This window comes from Urocitellus parryii, chromosome 4 (assembly GCF_045843805.1).
Source record: "Urocitellus parryii isolate mUroPar1 chromosome 4, mUroPar1.hap1, whole genome shotgun sequence".
Taxonomy (NCBI): Eukaryota; Metazoa; Chordata; class Mammalia; order Rodentia; family Sciuridae; genus Urocitellus; species Urocitellus parryii.
In genome coordinates, this window is record NC_135534.1 from 128688866 (window position 1) to 128709665 (window position 20800).

The window sequence follows — 20800 nt, forward strand, 5'->3', positions numbered from 1 at the left end:
TATTTATGAAACATTCACCAAGATAGAATATATACAGGTTTATAAAAGAAACATTAATAAGTTTCAAAGATAGGAATCATGCATCTGATCATAATGAATTAAGCCATGAATCACTAACAGAAAGTTAACCAAAAAAAAAAGGAAAATCTACAGTTGGAAATTAAATAATGCACGTCCAAATAATCCATGGGTCAAAGAAGAATTATCAAGGGAAATTAGAAAATATTTTCATCTGAACTAAAACAAAAATACAACATATTAAAATTTGTGGGATGAAATTAAAGTAGTACTTTGAGGAAATTTTTAAAGCATAAAACGCTCATATTCGAAAAGAAGTTCTCCAATTAGTAACCTAAGTTTCCACCTGGAACAAAATCCTATGCAAGTACAAGCAAAGGGATAATAAAGATAAAAGCAGCAATCAGTGAAATTGAAAACAGAAAAACTATGAAAAGAAATCAATTAAACAGACATAGTTCTTTTAAAAGGTCACTACCATCACCTGGACATGGTAGTGTATGCCTATAATTCTGGCCAATCAGGAGACTGAGACAGGAGGATAGCAAAGTTCAAGATCAGCCTCAGCAAATTAACAAGGCCCTGAACAACTTAGCTGGACCCTGTCTCAGATAAAAAAAATAGAAAGGACTTGGAGTGTAGCTTAGTGGTAAAGCACTCCTCGGTTTAATGCCCAGTAGCCCCCTCAAAAAAATTAATAAAATCAAAGTCTTCAGCAAGGCTAACAAAAATCAATAAGATGGATAAGCCTCTAGAAAGACTGACAAAAGACAACAAAGTCACAAATTACCAAAATCAGAAATGGAAAAAGGGAATATTACTGCAAACTGAAGAAATCAAAGAAGCTTTTTTGCAAAAGCCATAATCAAATTCAGTTAAGGTGAGCTGGGTTTGTGGCTCAGTGGTAGAGCGCTTCCCTAGCATGTGTGAGGCACTGGGTTTGATTCCAGTACCCCATAAAAATAAACAAGTAAATAAAGGTATTGTGTCCATCTACAACTAAAAAATATTTTTTAAAAATTCAGTCACGGGGGCGCTAGGGTTGTGGCTCAGTGGTAGAGTGCTCGCTTAGCATGGGCAAGGCCCTGAGTTCAATCCTCAGCACCACATAAAAAGAAATAAGTAAAATTAAAAAAAAATTTTAAATCAGTAATGGTGAAAAAGTTAACTATAAATTGAATTAGTTGAAAATCTTCTGAAAAAAATCTTCAGTTGCAGATTATTTCATTGATGAATTCTAAAAAATAATTAAAGGAGAAATAACAAATTCTAAAAAGGTTTTTAAAAAACATCAGATTTTTTTCCAGGAGGGAACATTTCTCAACACATTTTATCACTCAGCATTATTCTGATACTGAAACCAAAGACATTATAGGAAAAGAAAATAAATATACCTTATGAATATTTTCCAAAAATATTTAATAGCAAGTTGAACTAGCAATATATAAAAATAATAATATATTACTTCAATATGCAAAAATCAATCAGTATAATCTACCTTCTTGACAGTCTAAGGAAAACCATATAATCCTAACAAATTATACACACACACAAAAAAAAACTTCACAAAATTTAACATTAATTCATAATAAAAATTGCAAACTGCAATAGAATAGAACTATATTAACTTGATAATAGATATGGTTAATGGGCTAAATTTTGTTCCCCTAAATTTCTACAAGGCCCTAATCCCCAGTACCTCAGAGATAGGCTTTAAAGAGTTGATTAAGTTAAAATGAGGCCATTAGGGTGCATCCTAAACCAATACAACTAGCATCCTTAAGAGATGAAGAAACTTGGACACACAAAGAAGCACCAAGGAAAGGAGAAACTGAGGAGGTGAGAAGTGAGGAGATAGCCATTTGCAAGTCAAAGAGAGGCTCAGGAAAATAAAAAATAAATAAATAAACCCGCTTACAGCCTTGATTTTGGACTTCTGGGTTCCAGAACTGTGAGAAATAAAATTGTTATTTAAGCCACTCAGTCTGTGGTACTTTGTTATGTCAGCCCTACCAAATGAACACAGGTGTCTTCTAAGATCAGGAATAAGGCAAGACAGGATCATGTGGATTTTCTTCTTTAAATTGTTATAATGGTGGATTACGTTGATTGATTTTTGCATATTGAACCTGTGTATTGTGTTTGTGTGTGTGTGTGTGTGTAACTCTACTGTCATTACTCTAGTACTAAAAGGTGATTTGCCAAAGTAATTCATTCCATAAGTGTTATCTCCTCCCCTCAACTCAACATCCCCAACACCAACTTTACACAGACACACACAGGTGTGCACACACAATCATAACTGTTACATGGAGATTTTAGTTAAAACACTTTCACCTAAATTATCAAAAATAGTTGAATAAATTTAATTTGAGTATACAAAAGCAGTTTGGGAGTAATGAGGGAAGCAGGCAGAGAATTGAATTAACAGCAAAAATATGTTCCGCATAAAAGAAAATTTAAAAAGAAAACAAGAATTTCAGTGTGAGCATACAGGAAAATTATGACCCTCACATCCCTGCCAGGTTATATGGGTCAGGGTACATTTAATAGGGTTTTCTAACTCCATTGTGTTCTCTGGTCATAATATAATATCTGTACCTCTATTAATGAAAAATAAAATACAATTTAGAAGTATAAAGCTTCTCTGAAACCTCAATTTGTGACAGTTACATGAGGTTTATTTTCTCCACACATATAATGTATCTGAACAATTTAGAACTACAGTATGTCTAACAGACTCTACACCTACCATTGCAAGAAAAGGGTTTCATGTAAAACATGAAAATTGCAGCTGGAGCCATTATGTAGGCTACTTAATCTATGGAAGGCAAGGTCCACATCCTATATGTTGCCCTGGATGGACCTGGGAAAAGGTGATTAAAAGAAAATAAGGATTATTCTCTGAAGCTGTGTTTTCCCCTGAGGCTCTTTAAACAATGTCTTTATCTGTTCCCCATTTTCTAATTGTCTTTTCCAGCAATGTAGCAATAATTTAGTAGTATTATGTGCTGTCACTTCTGCATTAGTAAACACCAGGGCCTGCTGAGTAATTACAGAATAACCTCATAATGAAATGCAGTGAAGGGTTCTAATTAAATTTTAATGTTGCCTTAAAACTATTCTTTTAAAATGAGAATTTTCCAGCCGTGTATCCTAATGAGTTATCAGAATGCATTACTCTCCCCAAAAAATGTACAAATGAGAAGGTAAACATAGAATATTACCACCAGTGGGCATGTGTATGGGAATATTTATAATCAAAATTAATATATTTAAAATTATTAAAATATAAAATCACATTGAAATGTTGTAACAACAATGGGGAAAAATATGAAAGCTCATATTTCACTTTGAAGGAGGAAAATGCTAAATTATTCTCAGTCAAGCAGCATGCAATTGAGCTTAAAGCTATCAATTTCTGAACGTGGGACTAACACAAACTAAGAACATCCACAACTTCTGTACAATCATAGAGCTAAGAGAAAGGGCACTAACTAAGCTAGGAAATAATTTATTTGTTTTTCAAAAATCTGCCCCAGAAAAGCAGATTCTATTGCCTTTTGATAGAATCTGCTGTATTTTGTTGTTCTACTGTCTTGCATCTATCTGCACATCCTTCTGGACCTACTGTAACTCCCTTTGATGGTGACCTAGGTAGACATGGTGAAAATTTGTTACTGTTTTCTTTCTCATACTACAGGAAGAATGTTGCAGTCATCCTTTCTCTATTTATCTTGTCAATCCATTTTGTCTTTGAAAAAGACCTGTCCCTCAAGCAAAGCTGCCACCATTATCTGCTGAAATCTGCTATAGCTCCTCCTCACTCTTCCATCAAACCACTTACATTACTGCTTCTGCTGATAGGGCCCAATTAATGACCTCTCAGATCTATAATTTTAAAATACAGGTATATCGTACCCAGGAGGGAATTGCCTAAAGAATTCTGCAAAACATGTTTCTGTTTTGTACTTCCTATCAGCTTGCTCTTTTTCTCCAAGATGCAGAATAATATTTATTATCACTAACAAAACTGAAAATTTTATTTCCATTATCCAAGCTCTTGTATAATTAGAGATGTGTCCACTTCAGACCTGAATGTTGAATATCTCCCACTGTTGACCTTCTGAGGTTATATGCCCCACACCCATATATAGATGAAGATGTCAGTGCTCTAATGATAAAGGTATTTATTTACAGCCGACTGTGATAAAATATGTTGAGACCTGTCCACACTGAATATGCAAAAGAGGTGACTTTCCTAGCTTTCTTCAGTATGTCTTTGGCCAAGGCTATGTCTCTTTGGAACAAGACTGAAAGCTCTGGAAACTTATTTTAAACATCCTACACAACCAAAGAGGAAACAACTTGGGCTTTTCCCAGACATTTGTTTCACTCCTATAATTTTATAGTGCCAGAAGGGCTGGAACTTTCCACCTAGTTATAGGGAATTGTCAGTGTCGTGCAGAACATGGAAATGGCTTCTGCTCAGTCACCAGACACTACGTAGAGTTGTTGGGAAGTGGTAGGACTGACCCTGCAGTCACTTGGATAACTAAATAACTTCATTGAGCAGTTTTTAGAGGACAAATTTGCTTCAGGACACATACATTAGAGTCAGACAGACTTGAGTTTGAGTCTCCACTTTATTGCTTGCTTATTCTGCTCCCTTAAGCATTTTGCCTCATCTCTCTGAGCCTGTTTCATCAGCTATAAATTGAGACTAATAATGTACACCTCATACAATTAATGCAGGAAATAAATGAGCAATATGTGACAATCACTTGGAACAGTGATTGGTTCAATTATTCAGTTAATGCTGGCTGCTATCATCACTACTGCTACTCCCATGACTTGTGTCTTTCTCCACAAGTAGCAACCCCTACTGGCTTCTATAATAATTATAGTGTTCTACCTCTAGATAGGGAATAGGGGTGGGAGGGAAAGGGAGGGAGAAGGGGAATAGCATGGATGGTGAAAGGAGACCCTCATCATTATACAAAATACATGTATGAAGATGTGAATTTGGTGTCAACATACCTTATATATAATCAGAGTTATGATAAATTATGGTATAATGGTATATTAAGAATCATAATGCAAAACTAAATAAATTTTAAAAAATGATTATAGTGTTCTTTCCTCGAAAAGCTTTGAAGTCATTCTTGTTTCTCCCTCAGCCTTCACATCCTAAGAATCACCAAGTCTTATCGACCCATCCTCTCCTTTGCATTTCTATTGTCCCTCCTCTAGTTCACACCTTCACTATCTTTCACCTGGACCTTTGAAGACTCAGTAAATGCTTAAGCACCTCCTGTGTGATGGGTATATAAATATTTACCTCAAAATACTTATAATCTGCTGGTGAAGTAGAGAAACACAGACATTTAGACAGGTAACCAGAATGCAAAGGCAAATGAAACAGAATGACTACATAGGAAGGTTTCACACATATATGATTCACCACAAAAGTAAACAGTAGAAGAAGGTTTCACAGAGGCATTGCCTTTTGAGGGGAAATTTAAACAATAACTATATTGTGGTTTGGACCTTTAGTGTCCCCTGAAAAGCTCATGTTTTGAAAACATGATCCTCAATACAGCAAGGTTCAGAGGTGGGCTTTCAGGCAATGATTAGATCATGGGGACTGTAACCTTATCCGTGGGTTAATCCATTTGATGGATTAATAATTTGAATGTACTACTGGGTGGTAACAGTAGGCAGGTGGGGTATGGTTGGAGGTAGTAGGTCACTGGGGACATACCCTTGGACTAAATATTGTCCTTTGGTGTTCTCTCTCTCTCTCTCTCTCTCTCTCTCTCTCTCTCTCTCTCGGGGCTACTGGGGATTGAACCCAGGGGTACTTTACTACTGAGCAACAGCCCTAGATAATTTTATTTTTTATTTTGATACAGGATCTCACTAAGTTACCTAGGGCCTTGCTAAGCTGCTGAGGCTGACCTGGAACTTGCAATCCTCCTGTCACTAGGATTACAGGTATGTACCACCATGCCCAGCATCTTTCTCTATTTGTCTTTTCTGGCTTCCATGAGCTGAGCACTTTCCTATACTACACCCTTCCACCATGATGTTCTGCCTCACCTCAGGCCCAGAGCAATGGAGTTGACTGACCATGAATATCTAAGTTGGTCTTGTCAAGTGTTTTGGTCACAACAATGAAAAGCTGACAAAAAAAAAAAAAAAAAGAAAGAAAGAAAGAAAGGAAGGCAGACATTACCATCTGAAAAAACTGTGATCAAATTCAAGACCTCAAGAAATATGTCACATGGATAGAGTACTATGTTGTACATTAGAACTGGGGGCTGGGGTGGGAAGAACAGAGCAACAGCTGAAAGTGGAAGTACTAAGTGGGAAGTGGGCAGCACTCAAAGAGCAAAGCATGGGCTTTGGCAACAGTCTGCTGTCCTTCAAAGTCTGCTTCCACCCCTAGTGCTTATGTAGCCATATACAAATTATTTACCTTCCCTGAAATTCATTTGTAAAACATAAACTAAATACCTACCTCATACAATTTTCATTATGATTAGATGAAATAATATACGTAAAGAACCTTACACAATGCCTACAACAAAGCAGGTACTTCAGGGACGATAGTTATTGTTTTCATAGAAAGCTGTTATGAACAGAATGTTTGCATCTCCCCGAAATTCATAGATTGGAATATAAACCCTCAGTGTGGAGATGGGGCCTCTAATTAGGGTTAAATGAATTCATAAGGTGGGACCCTGGTCCACAGTGAGATTGGTAACTTTATAAGAAGACACATCAGAGACCTGACTCTCTTTTTCTCTCCATGAGCACTCATTGAGGAAAGGACAGTGAGAAGGTGGTTACCTACAAGCCAGGTAAAGAGCCTTAACCACAAACTGAATCACCAGAGATCTTGATCTTGGACTTCTAGCCTCCAAAACTGTGATAAAATAAATTTCTGATTTAAGCCACTCAGTCTGTGGTTATTTTATAATGGTAACTCAAGGTAACTAGTACAGAGGACATTTTAGGGTTTTTCCCCCTTTACTTTGTGGGCAATGGAGAAACCTTAAATATTTCTTAGGAGGCAAGAATTACATTTAGATCCAGTTATCTGATAATTGAAGACTGATGGGAATATCCTCTTTATTGACCTCCTGTCCTGTTTCTGCTTTTCCCCATCTATTCATGATGAAAGCTCTATGACTAAAATTATAGAACAGAAAATCATATTAAAATACTGGGGATTTGATAAACTGTGCAAAAATGTGACCTATAGAATAAATGCCTTTAGTCTGGCATTTAAAGCTCTCTAGAATCAGGATCAGCCTCCCTTTCCTACCCTACTACTTCTTTTGGCTAGGAAAATCAGACCCTAGGTTGTGCCATGTTTGGGTCTTGGCACAAGCTAGCTATTCCTTCCACAGAGAATACTCTCTTCCATTGCTCTTAGAATCCAATCCATCCTTTCACACCAGTGTCCATGACATCTCCCCCAGGATGCCTTCCTTCCTTTGAACTGTGATTCATACCTCTGGCATAACACAGTATCTTCTCTAGTAAACTGTAAAGACATGAGGTCAATTCTTGTGCTTTCACATGATGTGGCAATGTGAAAGGAATTTGAAGAGGGCATGGAGAGAAATATGAGCAGGAATCAAAAAGGCTAGATACGAGGGAAAGGACAGAGGCAGCCTGAAGAGAAGGGAATTTAGGAGAGCAGAGTTGGTGGAGGAGGAATCAGAGTCACTTGATGTGGGTGTGCATTGTGAGCTTAACCTTGACCCCGACCCTTCAATTCCCTATGGAGTCACTGTCACTCATTATTTTCTCCTGTGCACAGGAATTTTCTGAAATTCCAGAGAGTTATATGCTGCATTAAAATGAGGAGATTAGTCAAGATAGATTCATTTTCTAACTATATTTCTCCCTATTTAAGACCCATGTTAACACCCCTATTCCGAAACCCACAGTTATCTAATTGTTTTAATTCCCATTTTATAGCTTATGAATGAAGGAAATAAACTTTTCTTATGTCATTAGTCAAGTACGTTGTCCTTAGTGTTAAGAATCATTAGGGAAACCTGGCAAAGAAGGTGGAAGGGGCTCTGAGGGAAACTGTAGAAAGGAAAAATGGAGGCACACAGGACCAACCCTGGCTCCAAGCCTTGGCTGCCTCCTTTCTTCCGGGGTTCAATTCTGTACTCTTCCTCCCTGGTAGTCCATCATGGCCAACCCTCACTTCTTCACTTCTGAAGGATATTTGAAGTAAATAAACTTCCCAATATCCAGGGTGCAGCTCAGTGGCAGAATGCTTACCCTCAATTCCATCCCCAGTGCAAACAAACAAGAAAACAAATAAAACAAACAAACAAAAACTTCCCAATAATTCAACCTGAAGATACTTAAAACCAGGACAAGGATCCATAGTATAAGCCTGGCCTATTCACAAGTGAAATGGCATCTGGAGACAAAGTTTATTTTTTAAATAAAATAAAAGAGATTTCATCCTGACACTGTGGTGTATGCCTAAGATCCCAGCAACTCAAGCAGCTGACAGGAGGATTGCAAGTTTGAGGCCAGCCGCAGCAAGTTAGTGAGGTCCTGTCTCAAAAAATAAAAAGGACTGGGGATGTGGTCAATGACAAATCTCTCCTCTGGGGGTTGGTGTTGTAGCTTAGTGGTTGAGCGTTTGCCTGGCATGCGTGAGGCACTGCGTTCGATCCTCAGCACCACATAAAATAAATAAATAAATAAATATTGTGTCCACCTACAACTAAAAAGAAATTAAAAAAAAGAAAATCTCTCCTTGGGGGCTGGGGTTGTGGCTCAGTGGGAGAGCACTCGCCTTGAGCATGTGAGACCCTGGGCTCGATTCTCAGCACCACATAAGAATAAATAAGTGAAATAAAGATATTGTTTTAAAAAAAAAATCTCTCCTGGGCTAAATCTCCAGTAGCACAATAAATAAATTAGTTTAATTTAATTTGATATGGAGATTTCTGGTTTCTTCAAATAAAAATTATTACTTTTTTGTTGTTTGAAAAAATTATTACCAATTTGCTTTGATGTTTGCAGTTCCTAATCAGGCCTTATTTTGAGAACTTTACCCATGTCGTCCTCACAGAGGAAAGTGCTGAATAGTTACCATCTATCTTATCTGGCAATGGGAAAGATAGGAAGTTCCTGGATCAGGAAATGATCTTCCTGGTGGCCCAGGACACTGAGAGTTCTTTTTAATGTTGATACATGGAAGACAAATTTTGCTCTTTGTCCTTAGCCAGCTTAAGTAGGAAAGGGGAAGTCTTCTTATTTTAACCAACATATTGCCGATTTTAAGGAGCCTGAGAGAATTGCAGCACTGATGGTCAAATCTCTAGAAATTGAGGAATGGCAATGAGAGGGCACTGTGTGCCCTAAGCATGACGTCACCCAGGCATTGAAAGCAGATGGCTTGTGTCACATCTCATATTCTGCCTGGAGAAGGCAACTTTCATTTCTAGGCCAAGTTTCATAGTCTGAACCTGGCAATAATATTTGGTTATACTGCTAGAGTTAAATAAAACTGGTCCCAGTAATACAATCACTTTCCTCTTTTTAAAATCTTTATTGTGTTTTATTGTAAAAGCAAATAAAACACTATTGCCTTGTATACCTGTGGCTTCTTATTGCAAGCTCCTCCAACCCTCTGCCTGAGGTTTCTCTTTAACTACAGAAATGAGCTCATTACTATGCAGAACAGACCAGAGCTGCCAGGGAATTGACCAACTTTTGTCCCTTCCATGACACACGGAAGATGGAGGGTATATTGTTCCCACAATGGACAACCTGAAGAGTATTCTGCAGTCTTTGGAGGCCCCCAGTCAGAGTTGGCACCCCGTGCCTCCAGCAGTTACCTGGATTTCCTCTCTCTCTCTTCCCCTCTTTGATTCAGGGCTTCCTGGGATCACCTCCCAAATAAATACCCATATGCTTCTGTAAAAGCCCAAGACTTCGGGTTCTTTGTCCATAAGCAAAGAACCTCAGACTGAGTGGTTTAAACAACAGAATTTTATTTTCTCATAATTCTGGAGCTTAGAAATCCTAGTTCAAGCTGTCAGCAGAATTGATGTCTTTTCAGGGGTCTCTTCGTGGCTTGTAGATGGCCATCTTCTCCCTGTGTTTTCACAAAGTTTCTCCTCTGTATGTTTCTGTATCTTAATTTTTTCTTATAAGGACACCAGTCATATTGGACCAAGGCTTACCCTGTTGACCTTATTTTTACCTTACCTGTCTCCAAATACAGTCACATTCTAAAGTATTGAAGATTAGGACCTCAGGCTCTTTTTCTGTGTGGGGGAAGAATGATGTTACCAAAGAAAGGTATAAATGCTTCAATATTCTTATTTTATTTAGTTCAACTTAAATATGAATCGCTGCATTAGAAAATTCAGTCTCAATCAATCCTAAACTCATTTTCTTTCCTGGGTCACTAAAGAATTATAGAAATTTGTGAGATTCCAAGAAGACATGAACAGTCCTCATCTTAAGTCCACTCCGCTGTAGTCAGTGCTTATATCTCCAGGCTCCATGCTGTTTGGGACACCAGAATTCAGTTTTCAGATGCATTCACTCCCCTCCAAGGTACTGCCATCTCCCCAGGACACAGGTCCTCAATGCCCCGAGACAATAAAGAGTAGCATTTAAGGGGATGGTTCAGGAGACTGAACCATTTAGGGGGCTTATTCCTAGCTCTGAGCTTTGCTAATTACAGGGCCATGGGCAAGTTACTCCATCTCTCCACAGTTCAGTTTCCTCATCTGTAAAGTTTTGAAAAAATAGTCTCTAATACTCATATTCACCCATTTCAAAATCACATTTAAGCCTTATCATTTATTTCAGATGAGAAAAAGAAAGCCCTTATCCAAGTCAAGTAGTTGGTAAGTGACAAAGCTAGGACTCATACTCAATTCTCTGACAACTGGAATTAAATTCCTGGAGTCAATAAAAATCAGAAGGTTAATCTAAAAGTTGTTCAATATATTGTCTCTATTTTGGTCCACTGAAATTTTATTGCTAGACCATGAGAAACTGTGATAATGGGAAATTCCAAGGAAGTTATGTCAAACATTTATTGAAAACATATGCTTGAATTGACTTAGAACAACTAGTGTCCAAATCAAGCCCAGGAGCTATAGTAAGATATTTGCTCTGAATCTGTGCAGGCTTCACTTCCAAAGGCACATTTATGTTCCGGTGTCCCAAAGCATACATCAGCATTAAGGAATGTGGCCAGGAATTTAACCTCAATTAACCCTGGCCCTTTAACCCAATATCTGTGCTTCGTGGGACCAACTTATCAGGGTTTGTCCAAGATGGTCTTAGGATACCCCTGGTTCCCAGGCATACCAGGTGGTTGATCACCCTTAGTCTCTCACATCCAGGGTGTGCGAATGGGAGGGAGAAGGAGGTAGAAAGAGAGAATACAGGTGACCATTTCCTTAATCAGGCTGGGTCAGAAATGATGATTTCTGAGACTGTTTTCAGTCTAATCGGTGAGAAGAAGCAAAGATATTTATCAGCTTCTTGTATGCTTAACTTTGCAACTTAGTAGTTGATGAGAAAATGACATCAAACATGGGAAAAATAATCACTCTAGCAAGTGAAGCCAAATAGAAAGTTGTAGAAGATGATGGGCTGGGGTTGTGGCTCAGAGGTAGAGGACTCGTCTAGCATGCATGAGGCACTGGTTTCGATCCTCAGCACCACATTTAAATAAATAAATAAATAAATAAATAAAGATATTGTATCCACCTATAACCAAAAACAAATATTTTTAAAAAGGGAAAGTAGTAGAAGGTAAGAGAGAAGATAACTCTTGGAGAAAGGCTCTCATCCAGACAGAAGAAGCCCTGATTTTCTGTTTCTCCCGACTACTACTCCCACCCTATATGTGATAGTCACACCTGAAATCACTTGTTGAACTTGTTTGCATGTTTCTTTTTCTTACTAGATACTAAGTTCCTTGAGACAGTCTTACTCATCACTGAAGACCTTGACACAGAACAAATATTTATTAATTATTGGTTGACTAAATGAATAAATAAATGTTGGCTTTTTTCCTCCTATTTTTCATTCACAATATATTTTGCTACCAAAACCTTCCTTCCAGTGGACATTATAAGTGCCTTGAAAAGGATATCTTTCCATTTGAATCATACAACATTACACTACACTATTAGATTGAGCCATTTCTAGCTTTAAACTATATAATCTAATAAATATGGACTTTTTAAAATCCAGCCTTGTGTCTCAGAGGCTTTGAAATATTTTTGTTGAATCTGTCCAACATTTATTAAGCACTCACTGAATATTTTGTATGAAGATCAATGATTTGTTTCAAAAAACTGTCTAATGTTTTAGGACTGAGAGCTACAGAGATACATAATCTCTGCCTTCAAGGAATGTTTGATCCACTATGGGAAATAAAACTTATACACACGAAAAGTGAACTAATGATAGATCTTATGTAAAGCAATATATGTAATGTGACAAATGAGAGGCATAGAAAATAAATGACAAAACTTTGATTATAATTATTTTATTGTCTTACCCATTATACTATGAGTACGTTGAGAATACATTATTTCATAACCTTAGCATCTGTATTTCAAGAGACATCTGACTTTTAACAAGGTTTCCAGGTGATTCTGATGTACACTGTAGTTTAAGAATCACAACTGAACAATAGAAAAGGATTGAGGGATTTGTGGCAAGAAAGTGGCATAATAAAGGTATTTAATGAAGATTCATCTAGCAGAGTGCAAGATGGAGTGGAGACACTGGAGACAGAGGGGACAGAATGAAAGCTGCTGCATTTTTCCACATGAGATCAACAATGGAAACAGTAGGAAGGGAAAGAAAGGAGTAGGCATAGAAACCATTGAGGAAGAAAAATCACTGAACTTGTGACTGAGACAAAGAGAAGGAATGAAACATAACTTCAACATCTCTAACTTAAGGACTGGATTAACAATAATAACAACAACATGCTAACATGTGTTAATTACTGTGGCAGTGACGGTGGCCTGGTCACCTCAACAACCATGGCTAGCTCTTTTCTTTCTTGCTCATCTCCCATAATAGAGTTAAAAAAAAAAAAAAAGGTTGTCACTTTCCTGACTTTCTTCAGAGGCAAGGGCAGACATGTGACTTATTCCTGGCAATAAGGTGTAGGGAGAAGTCTTTGAGAGGCTTGTCGGATGGAAGAGACAGTTGATGTCAGCCTTGCCTTTTTCCCTTCTCCCTGCCTTGATGTGTATGTGATCCCTGGAGTTTCAATAACATGGTGACCAAATCCCTCACTCTTACCACTACATATACAGTCCCTCAACCATGAATATAAAAAGTCAACATGCTAAAGATGGCAGAGGGGAAAGATTTTTTTTTTTTCTAAATGAGGTCTTTGGTGGTACCCCCAAGCTGCTGCTGCCAACCTAGAATTGACCACCTTCAGAATTCTAGTTATATAAAATCATTAAATGGTTTGTTGCCTCAGCTATTATTAACTGGTGTTCTGTTACTTGAAGCCTAATACAACCAAGCTGATACACTGACTACATACCAAATATCCATCCAAATGCTTACAGCAACTTGATGAAGAATATGTTATTACTATCTCCATTATACAGATTAGTAATTAAGGCACGGAGAAGTCAAATAACTTGTCTAAATCCACTTGCCTAGAAAGTAGCTCAGTAGGGATCTGAAACTTAGCAGTCAGCCTCCAAATCCCTCACTCTTACCACTACATATACAGTCCCTCATTAATGGTGATAGCACAGAAAGGAATAAGGAAGTTAGAAACAGCTGTAAACAGCTGAAGGTCTGAATGAAAGCACCCATCAGGAAGTTAGAAATGCCAAGTCTGAGATACAAGAATATACAGAGGACATTATTTAGAACAAGGAACCATCTGCATTGAAATAAGAGTTGATTTGGAACCTGCAGAAGTTCTAAATCTTTATATCTACAAGGTGAGCTGAACAGAGCCTTAAATGTAGCAACTCTACCTTGGCCTAAATAATGATCTCTTGTTGACAAAAGTACCTTCAGCTATCAAACACTGGTGCAAGCATTTAAGTTTTGGCTTATAAGTACCTTATTTAAAGGGCCCATAGCTGCTCTCTATTCCCTATTGTCAGGGAAGATTTTTGGCTATGTACAGCAATTCATTAGTGTCGGCAGGACAAGGCGGAACTTGATCTCAGTCTTCTAATCAGCTGCCAGTTTACCAGCAAAACTGCTCAGAATCTGGTATGGGACTCCCAAGGCTTATGACTGTCCTATCACCTTATGATTGTCCTATCACCTTCAATATCAGAGCAGCCTGACCTCAGAAATGAGAATGGATGTCACTTACCTTCACAGCACTGGGCTTCAGAATAAAGAGGCAGATGTTCATGAGGGCCAAGAAGGGAAAGAGAATGGAAAGGGGTGACGCATTTCAAATAATGAAAAGAATGACCCTGTGCCAGGCTCTGTGCTGAGTGCCTTTATTTCACGTGAAGCATGTGAATCATTTAACAGAATCACAAAGTTTCTAAGGAAAATTATTGTTAACTACTGAAGATAACCTGGCACTTGCCAATTTTTTGTTTAGTTGGTTAAGTTAGGGATTTTTCTTTTTCTTTATCTCTCTCTCTCTCTCTCTCTCTCTCTCTCTCTCTCTCTCTCTCTCTCTCTCTCTCTTCCCTCATATTTACTCTAAGGCCTAACAAAGGTCGCTTGGAATATTCTACTGATGTCTATAAGACTGCAATCATTTTCATGCAAGACTGACAACCAGGGCACCAGGTCAGTCCTATAGAGAACAGAAAGCCATTCCTGGGAGAAAATACAATTTGAAGCTAGGCATAGTGACACACACACCTGTAATTCCAGCTATTCAGAAACCTTAGCTAAGAGGATCACAAATTCAAGTCCATACTGGGTAATTTAGCAAGACCTTGTCTCAAAAAGTAAAAAACAAAATTTTTAAAGGGCTAGAAAATGTAGCTCAGTGATAGGGCACTTGCCTAGGATGCAGTACGCCCTGGGTTAAATCCCCAATACCCCCTAAAAAGATAAATAAAAAAGAAAGAGAAATATGTTTTGTAAAAATGTAGGTGGTTCCTCTGATGGATCTGGGCAAGGTCAGTTGAAAACCTTATGGAAGGGATTCATTATTGTAGATGCCATTAGGAATGTTTATGATTCATAGGAGAGAGTCAAAACATCAGCACTGACAAAAAAGTTTTAAAAAAGTCGATTGCAGCCCTTCTGGAAGAGTTTGAGGTGTTCAAACTTCAGTGGAAGAAGTGACAGGAGACACGAGAAACAGCAAGAGAACTAGAGGTGGAGTCTGAAGAAGTGACTGAATCTGCAATCTCATGATAAAACTTTAACAGATGAGAAGTTGCTTCTTATGGATGAGCAAAGACAAGTTGTTGACATGGAATCTACTCCTGGTAAAGATGCTATGAGCATTGTTGAAATGACAACAAATAATTTAGAATACTACATAAATTTAGTTGATAAAGTGTGGCAGGGTTTGAGACAATATGAAGAACGCATAGTAGAACTTCTTTCTTTGAAATGCTATCAAACAGCATCACATGCTGCTAAGAAATCTTTCGTGAAAGGAAAAGTCAATCAATTGCACCAAAAACCTCGTTGTTCTTATTTTAAGAAATTGCCACAGCTATCTCAACCTTCAGCAATCATTACCTTGATCATTCAGTTAGCAGTTAATAACAACAAGGTAAAACGCTCCACCAGGAAAATAGATTGCAATTCACTAAAGGCTCATATCGTCATTCGTAATTTTTATAATAAAGTATTTCTAATTGTTATTAACATTGGTTTTTAGACATAATGCTGTTGTATGCTTAGATTACAGTATAGTGTAAACATGATTTTTTTTTTTTTAGTTGGGGGGAGTACTGGGGATTGAACCCAGAAGCACTTTACCACTAAGTTACATTCCCAGTTCTTTTTATATTTTAAGACAGGCTCTCCCTAAGTTCCTTAGTGCCTTGCTAAGTTTATGAGGCTGGCCTCAAACTTGTGCTCCTCCTGCCTCAGCCTTTCAAATTGCCAGGATTTCAGACCTGTACCACCATGTCCAGATAAACATAACTTTTATACGCACTAGGAAATCCAGAATTTCATATGACTTGCTTTATTTCAATATTCACTTTATTTTGATGGTCCAAAAAGGATCCCGTAGTACCTCTGAGGTATGCCTGTATTGATCAGAATGATTTGTCTTTTCCTTGATAATGAGCTTCAATTAACCCAGTTCTGATTTGGATGTGCTGATCTTCATCACAAATAACATTGGAATTATTCTACTGTTTTTGTTAAATGCTTAAGTGATATTACAATCACTTAAGCAACTCAAGTACACAAATTAAAGCTTTAATTTATAATTTTTTTGCAAAAGCACTTGTTATAATTTAATATTTTTCTAGATTCATGCGCCAAGGCCAATCATAACAATTAATTCCAATCTCCCTAATTAATTATGCATGTCTTTACTTACTCTCCCCTAGAAATAGTGGAGAATCCGGGGAACGAAATTGACCAAATTGTATTATTATATTGTGTGCATGTACAAATACATAACAACAAATCCCGTTATTATATATAATTATAATATATCAGTAAAAATTTCTAACTAATAATGAATTTGTATAAATGGATACACTTCATTATTGTTCCTGATTGTGGTCAATTGTTCTCAGGTCTTGAGTTTGGGGCCATTTCCCTCTGGAAAACTGTTTGAAAGCTAAATAACCTTACATTCAGCTGCTACCAACAACAATGGTGACAACCAAGAAAAGAAAAAAGAAAAAAAAAAAAGACATCAATAAGCCTATTGCAGCGATAAGAATGAGACAGCCTGAGTCACCTCTGAAGGTGTCAGCAGTCCAAGGCCATTCATGCTTCATAATTGGCAGCTGTGAATGGCTCTGCCAAGCCTACTGGCCAAAGAGCAAGGGGTCAGAACAGCAGCTAGATGCATTGGGAAAATGGCTTCCCTGCATTTAGTCACTGAATCCAGGGTGCTAGAATAAAACCTGCAAGCCAAATCAGATCCAGTACTTAAAGCACATAAACAGGAAAGTAGTTACAGGAATTCCTTTCATAATTCTGCAAAGTTGATAGTTTGTTCCAAAAGAAAATAATGGGGGAGGGTCTTCCCACCTCTGTAAACTCCTTGAGGACAAAGACCTAGTGGAATATTCAGCACACAGTGGGAGATTAATAAACTTTTTAAGGCTCAATTAACATGTCCTATTGTTAAAGGTGCATAAGAGCCCAGGGAAGTAGATATTATTGTCCCTCCCTGTTTTACTATGAAGAAATCGAGAAAGATCAGTCTGGTAATTTGTCAATATGGAATAAAGCCAGGACTCAAACTCAGTTCTTCCTGGTTCCAAAGTTAATGCTTTATTGTTACGTTGCTTCAAACCATCTGTTTCTTTTCTGATTATGACATCCACAGGACTGTTTTATAAATGTTAACCCCTTTCTATTCTGATCTCCTTATTTTCTACTGATTATCTCATTCATTCAAAAAGTGAAGGTGCTTCTACATTAATATGACTTCTTGTTTCTTCCTCATTCTCCCTTCCTTACTAGTGTCACAGAGAAAAAGGTGACCTCTTCTATTTCAAGAAAAAAAAAAAGACCCTTGCTGTAGCCCTTTTTTTGTCACTCCATCAATAAGTTCCCCAACCTGGCCAAATCATACTTCTTATTCATTCTTTCTTCTATGACTTCTTCCTACCAATTGATGAATAGTTTGAAGTGCTCTCACACATGTGAGTGTACACACACACACACACACACACACACACACACACATCACCTCCATTCGTCAAGCCCCACCTTGAACTACATTCCTGTCCCTCCTTCTTTGCCTTCACTATCAAGTTTTTTTCTCATAGCTTCCATCTCCTCACCATCCAACCCTGTACAGAAAATGTTCTCCTTATAACAGCTGCAGGATTAAATCCAACAGATTTCTCTTATTTTCATTCTGGTCAGAATCAAGCCACCTACTAAAAACTCTTATTTCTTTATATTACCTTTTTTTTTTCTTCTGCATTTCCTATAAATCTGTTCATTCTCAGATCTGCCTCTTATTTTCTGATTCCTCTTTCCCTGTCTGATCCCAAATGTAAATACTTCCTTTGGTTATGTCCCTGTCCATTTCTCCTCTTACATTCTCTCCTTTGAGAATTTTACTAGATCTTTTCTTCAGTCCTGACTAGTTCACATTCCCAACTGCCTTAGACTTTTTCATCATTCTGTCCTACTGACATCCCAAACTCAGTGTGCTCAAAATATAGACATCATTCTTTTTCATATGTATCAACTTATTATATTGTAAATATTATTCTTCCAATTATAAAATATATATACATATACATACATACACACACATACAAACAAGTTAAATTTCAGGGTTCAGACTATGGAAGACAAAAAGTAATCAGGAGAGGTTTAGTATTCAAATAGAATTTATTTTCTTTTGTTTCAAAAAATCATTTTTCAAATTAATGCATAAGTTTCTAAAGCAATGTACATATAATGCATGTAGTAATGCATACATAAAAAGTAATGCATGTAGTCCACCCTTCCTGACCACTATACCTCTAATTCCCCTCCTCAAAAGCAGGGTTATCAGTTTTATCAGTATTATTAGTTTGGTATGTATTTACCCAGAATATTCTATATACCTGCAAGTATATATGTATAGATATATTTAAAAGTTCTAGCACAGACAGGGGAAGAACTGTGGAATTGACCAAGTTATGCTATGTGCATGTAAGAATATGTCACAATGAACTTTACTTTTATGTATATCTATAATGCACCAATTAAAAATAATAAATAATCCAAGTATAGTATTGCACACCTGAAATTCCAGCAACTTGGGAGGCTAAAATAGGAGGATTGCAAGTTCAAGGCCAGCCTGGGCAACTTAGTGAGACCCTGTCCCCAAAATTTTAAAAGGCAGGGGATGTGGCTCAGTGGTAAAGTACCCCTGGATTCAATTCTGAGTACCAAAATAAATAAATAAATAGGCAACCAATAGAGTAGAGGAACAGGATAAGGGTGGGGAAGCAGGGGAGGGAAAGGGGAAGTGGTAGAGAGTAAAATGAAGTACACTATATGCATGTATGAAATGTCAAAATGAATTCCACTATTATATGTAACTATAATGCACCAATAAAAACATTTTAAACATTTTTTAAATTCCATCACATTTAAGTAGTTATGCTATATACATTATACTCCAAATTACTTTTGTTCACTTAACAGTGTATTTTGTATTTTATTCCTTTGAAAACATACTTTATTCATTTTTACTGACAGCATGCTATAACCTTGCATTGATGCATTCTCTATTGATAGACATTTAAGCTGTTCTCAATTTCTGTTTTATAAGCAGTGCCCCAATGACTAGTTTGCAATTTTGTGCAAGTATATGTGTGTGGATATATCTGTAGCACAAAGTACTGTAAGTGAAATTGTTAGGAAAAAGCGTATGTGCATCTTCATTTTAAATATGTTTTGAGATAACAATGTATAAGATAACAAAAAATAACTGGAGTGAATTCAAATTGTCTTAAAACTTTTGAAAATGCCCATCTTTTATTTTCTGTCAAGTGTCTAATGATATGAGGACAAGAAAGTCATAGTAAATGTATGTATTTAAGAATACATACAAACTGGTAAAATTTTAAAGGAAAGCAAGAAAGTGTTAAACATAAAATTAGCGACAATGATTCCTTCTGAAAGAGAAAAGTAGAATGGGGAAGGAACATTCTAGGAGATTCTAAAATATAGGGACTAAAGTTATGGTACTGTGGGGAGCCACCCATCGCCCCTGGTTGAGCTTCCCCCCCATCCCCTCCTACACACTCCCCACCCGCGCCTGGAGCGATGTGGGTACCAGTCTGGCAGCACAAGAAAGCTGTGCAGGGTAAGCGGCCTTTACCCTAGCTAGGCAACGGAGGCTGCTTCAAGCCTTACCTGGGAATTACCTAATGGGGATGGACAACCCACTGAAATCTGATTCCCTCCTTGCCCTATTTGGTGAAGAACATTCCTTTGAACCTCCTTCTGTGTGTCCCCCTTATATAAATAAAAAGAATCCTGGTGCATGCTCTCTTTTTCCAGCGGACCCTTAAGGTCACTGAGTCATCCCTGATTCCCACAAAAGGCATTTCTGTGTACTGCGTGTTTCCTTCACTATTTTCTTATTTTTTGATGCAGCCAGCTCTTTTGAATTCAGCTCATGTCATCAGTTCAGTCAGCTGGTGATATGGTAGTACAAATGCTTTCTGATATAAAAAACAAATAAAATACAGGGAACATTCTAGTTCTTAAACTGTGAATGGGGAAATGAGTTTTTTTTTGTTTGCTTGTTTTACTGTCATCCTTTTAACCTTACATTCTTTTTAAAATTTTTTTTAGTTGTTGATAAACTTCTATTTCATTTATTTATATGTGGTGCTGAGAATCGAACCCAGTGCCTCACACATGCCAGGCAAGTGTACTGCCACTGAGCCCCAGCCCCAGCCCCAGCCCCTTAACCTTACATTCTTTAAACCTTATATATGACAAATGTTTTTAATCAGCTCATTAATTTAATAAGAATAAACTTATAAAAATATAGCTACATATTTTAAAAGGTCAAAATATTACTTAGTTTTTGGCTGGGCGCAGTGGCACACACCAGTAATCCCAGTAG

General features: G+C 37.3%; 1 protein-coding gene across 4 annotated transcripts in view; it reads right to left on the reverse strand.

The window, feature by feature from the left end:
- Rmi1 (RecQ mediated genome instability 1) overlaps positions 1 to 20800 on the reverse strand; it is a 198274-nt gene that overhangs the window by 128062 nt on the left and 49412 nt on the right. The window lies entirely within an intron of this gene.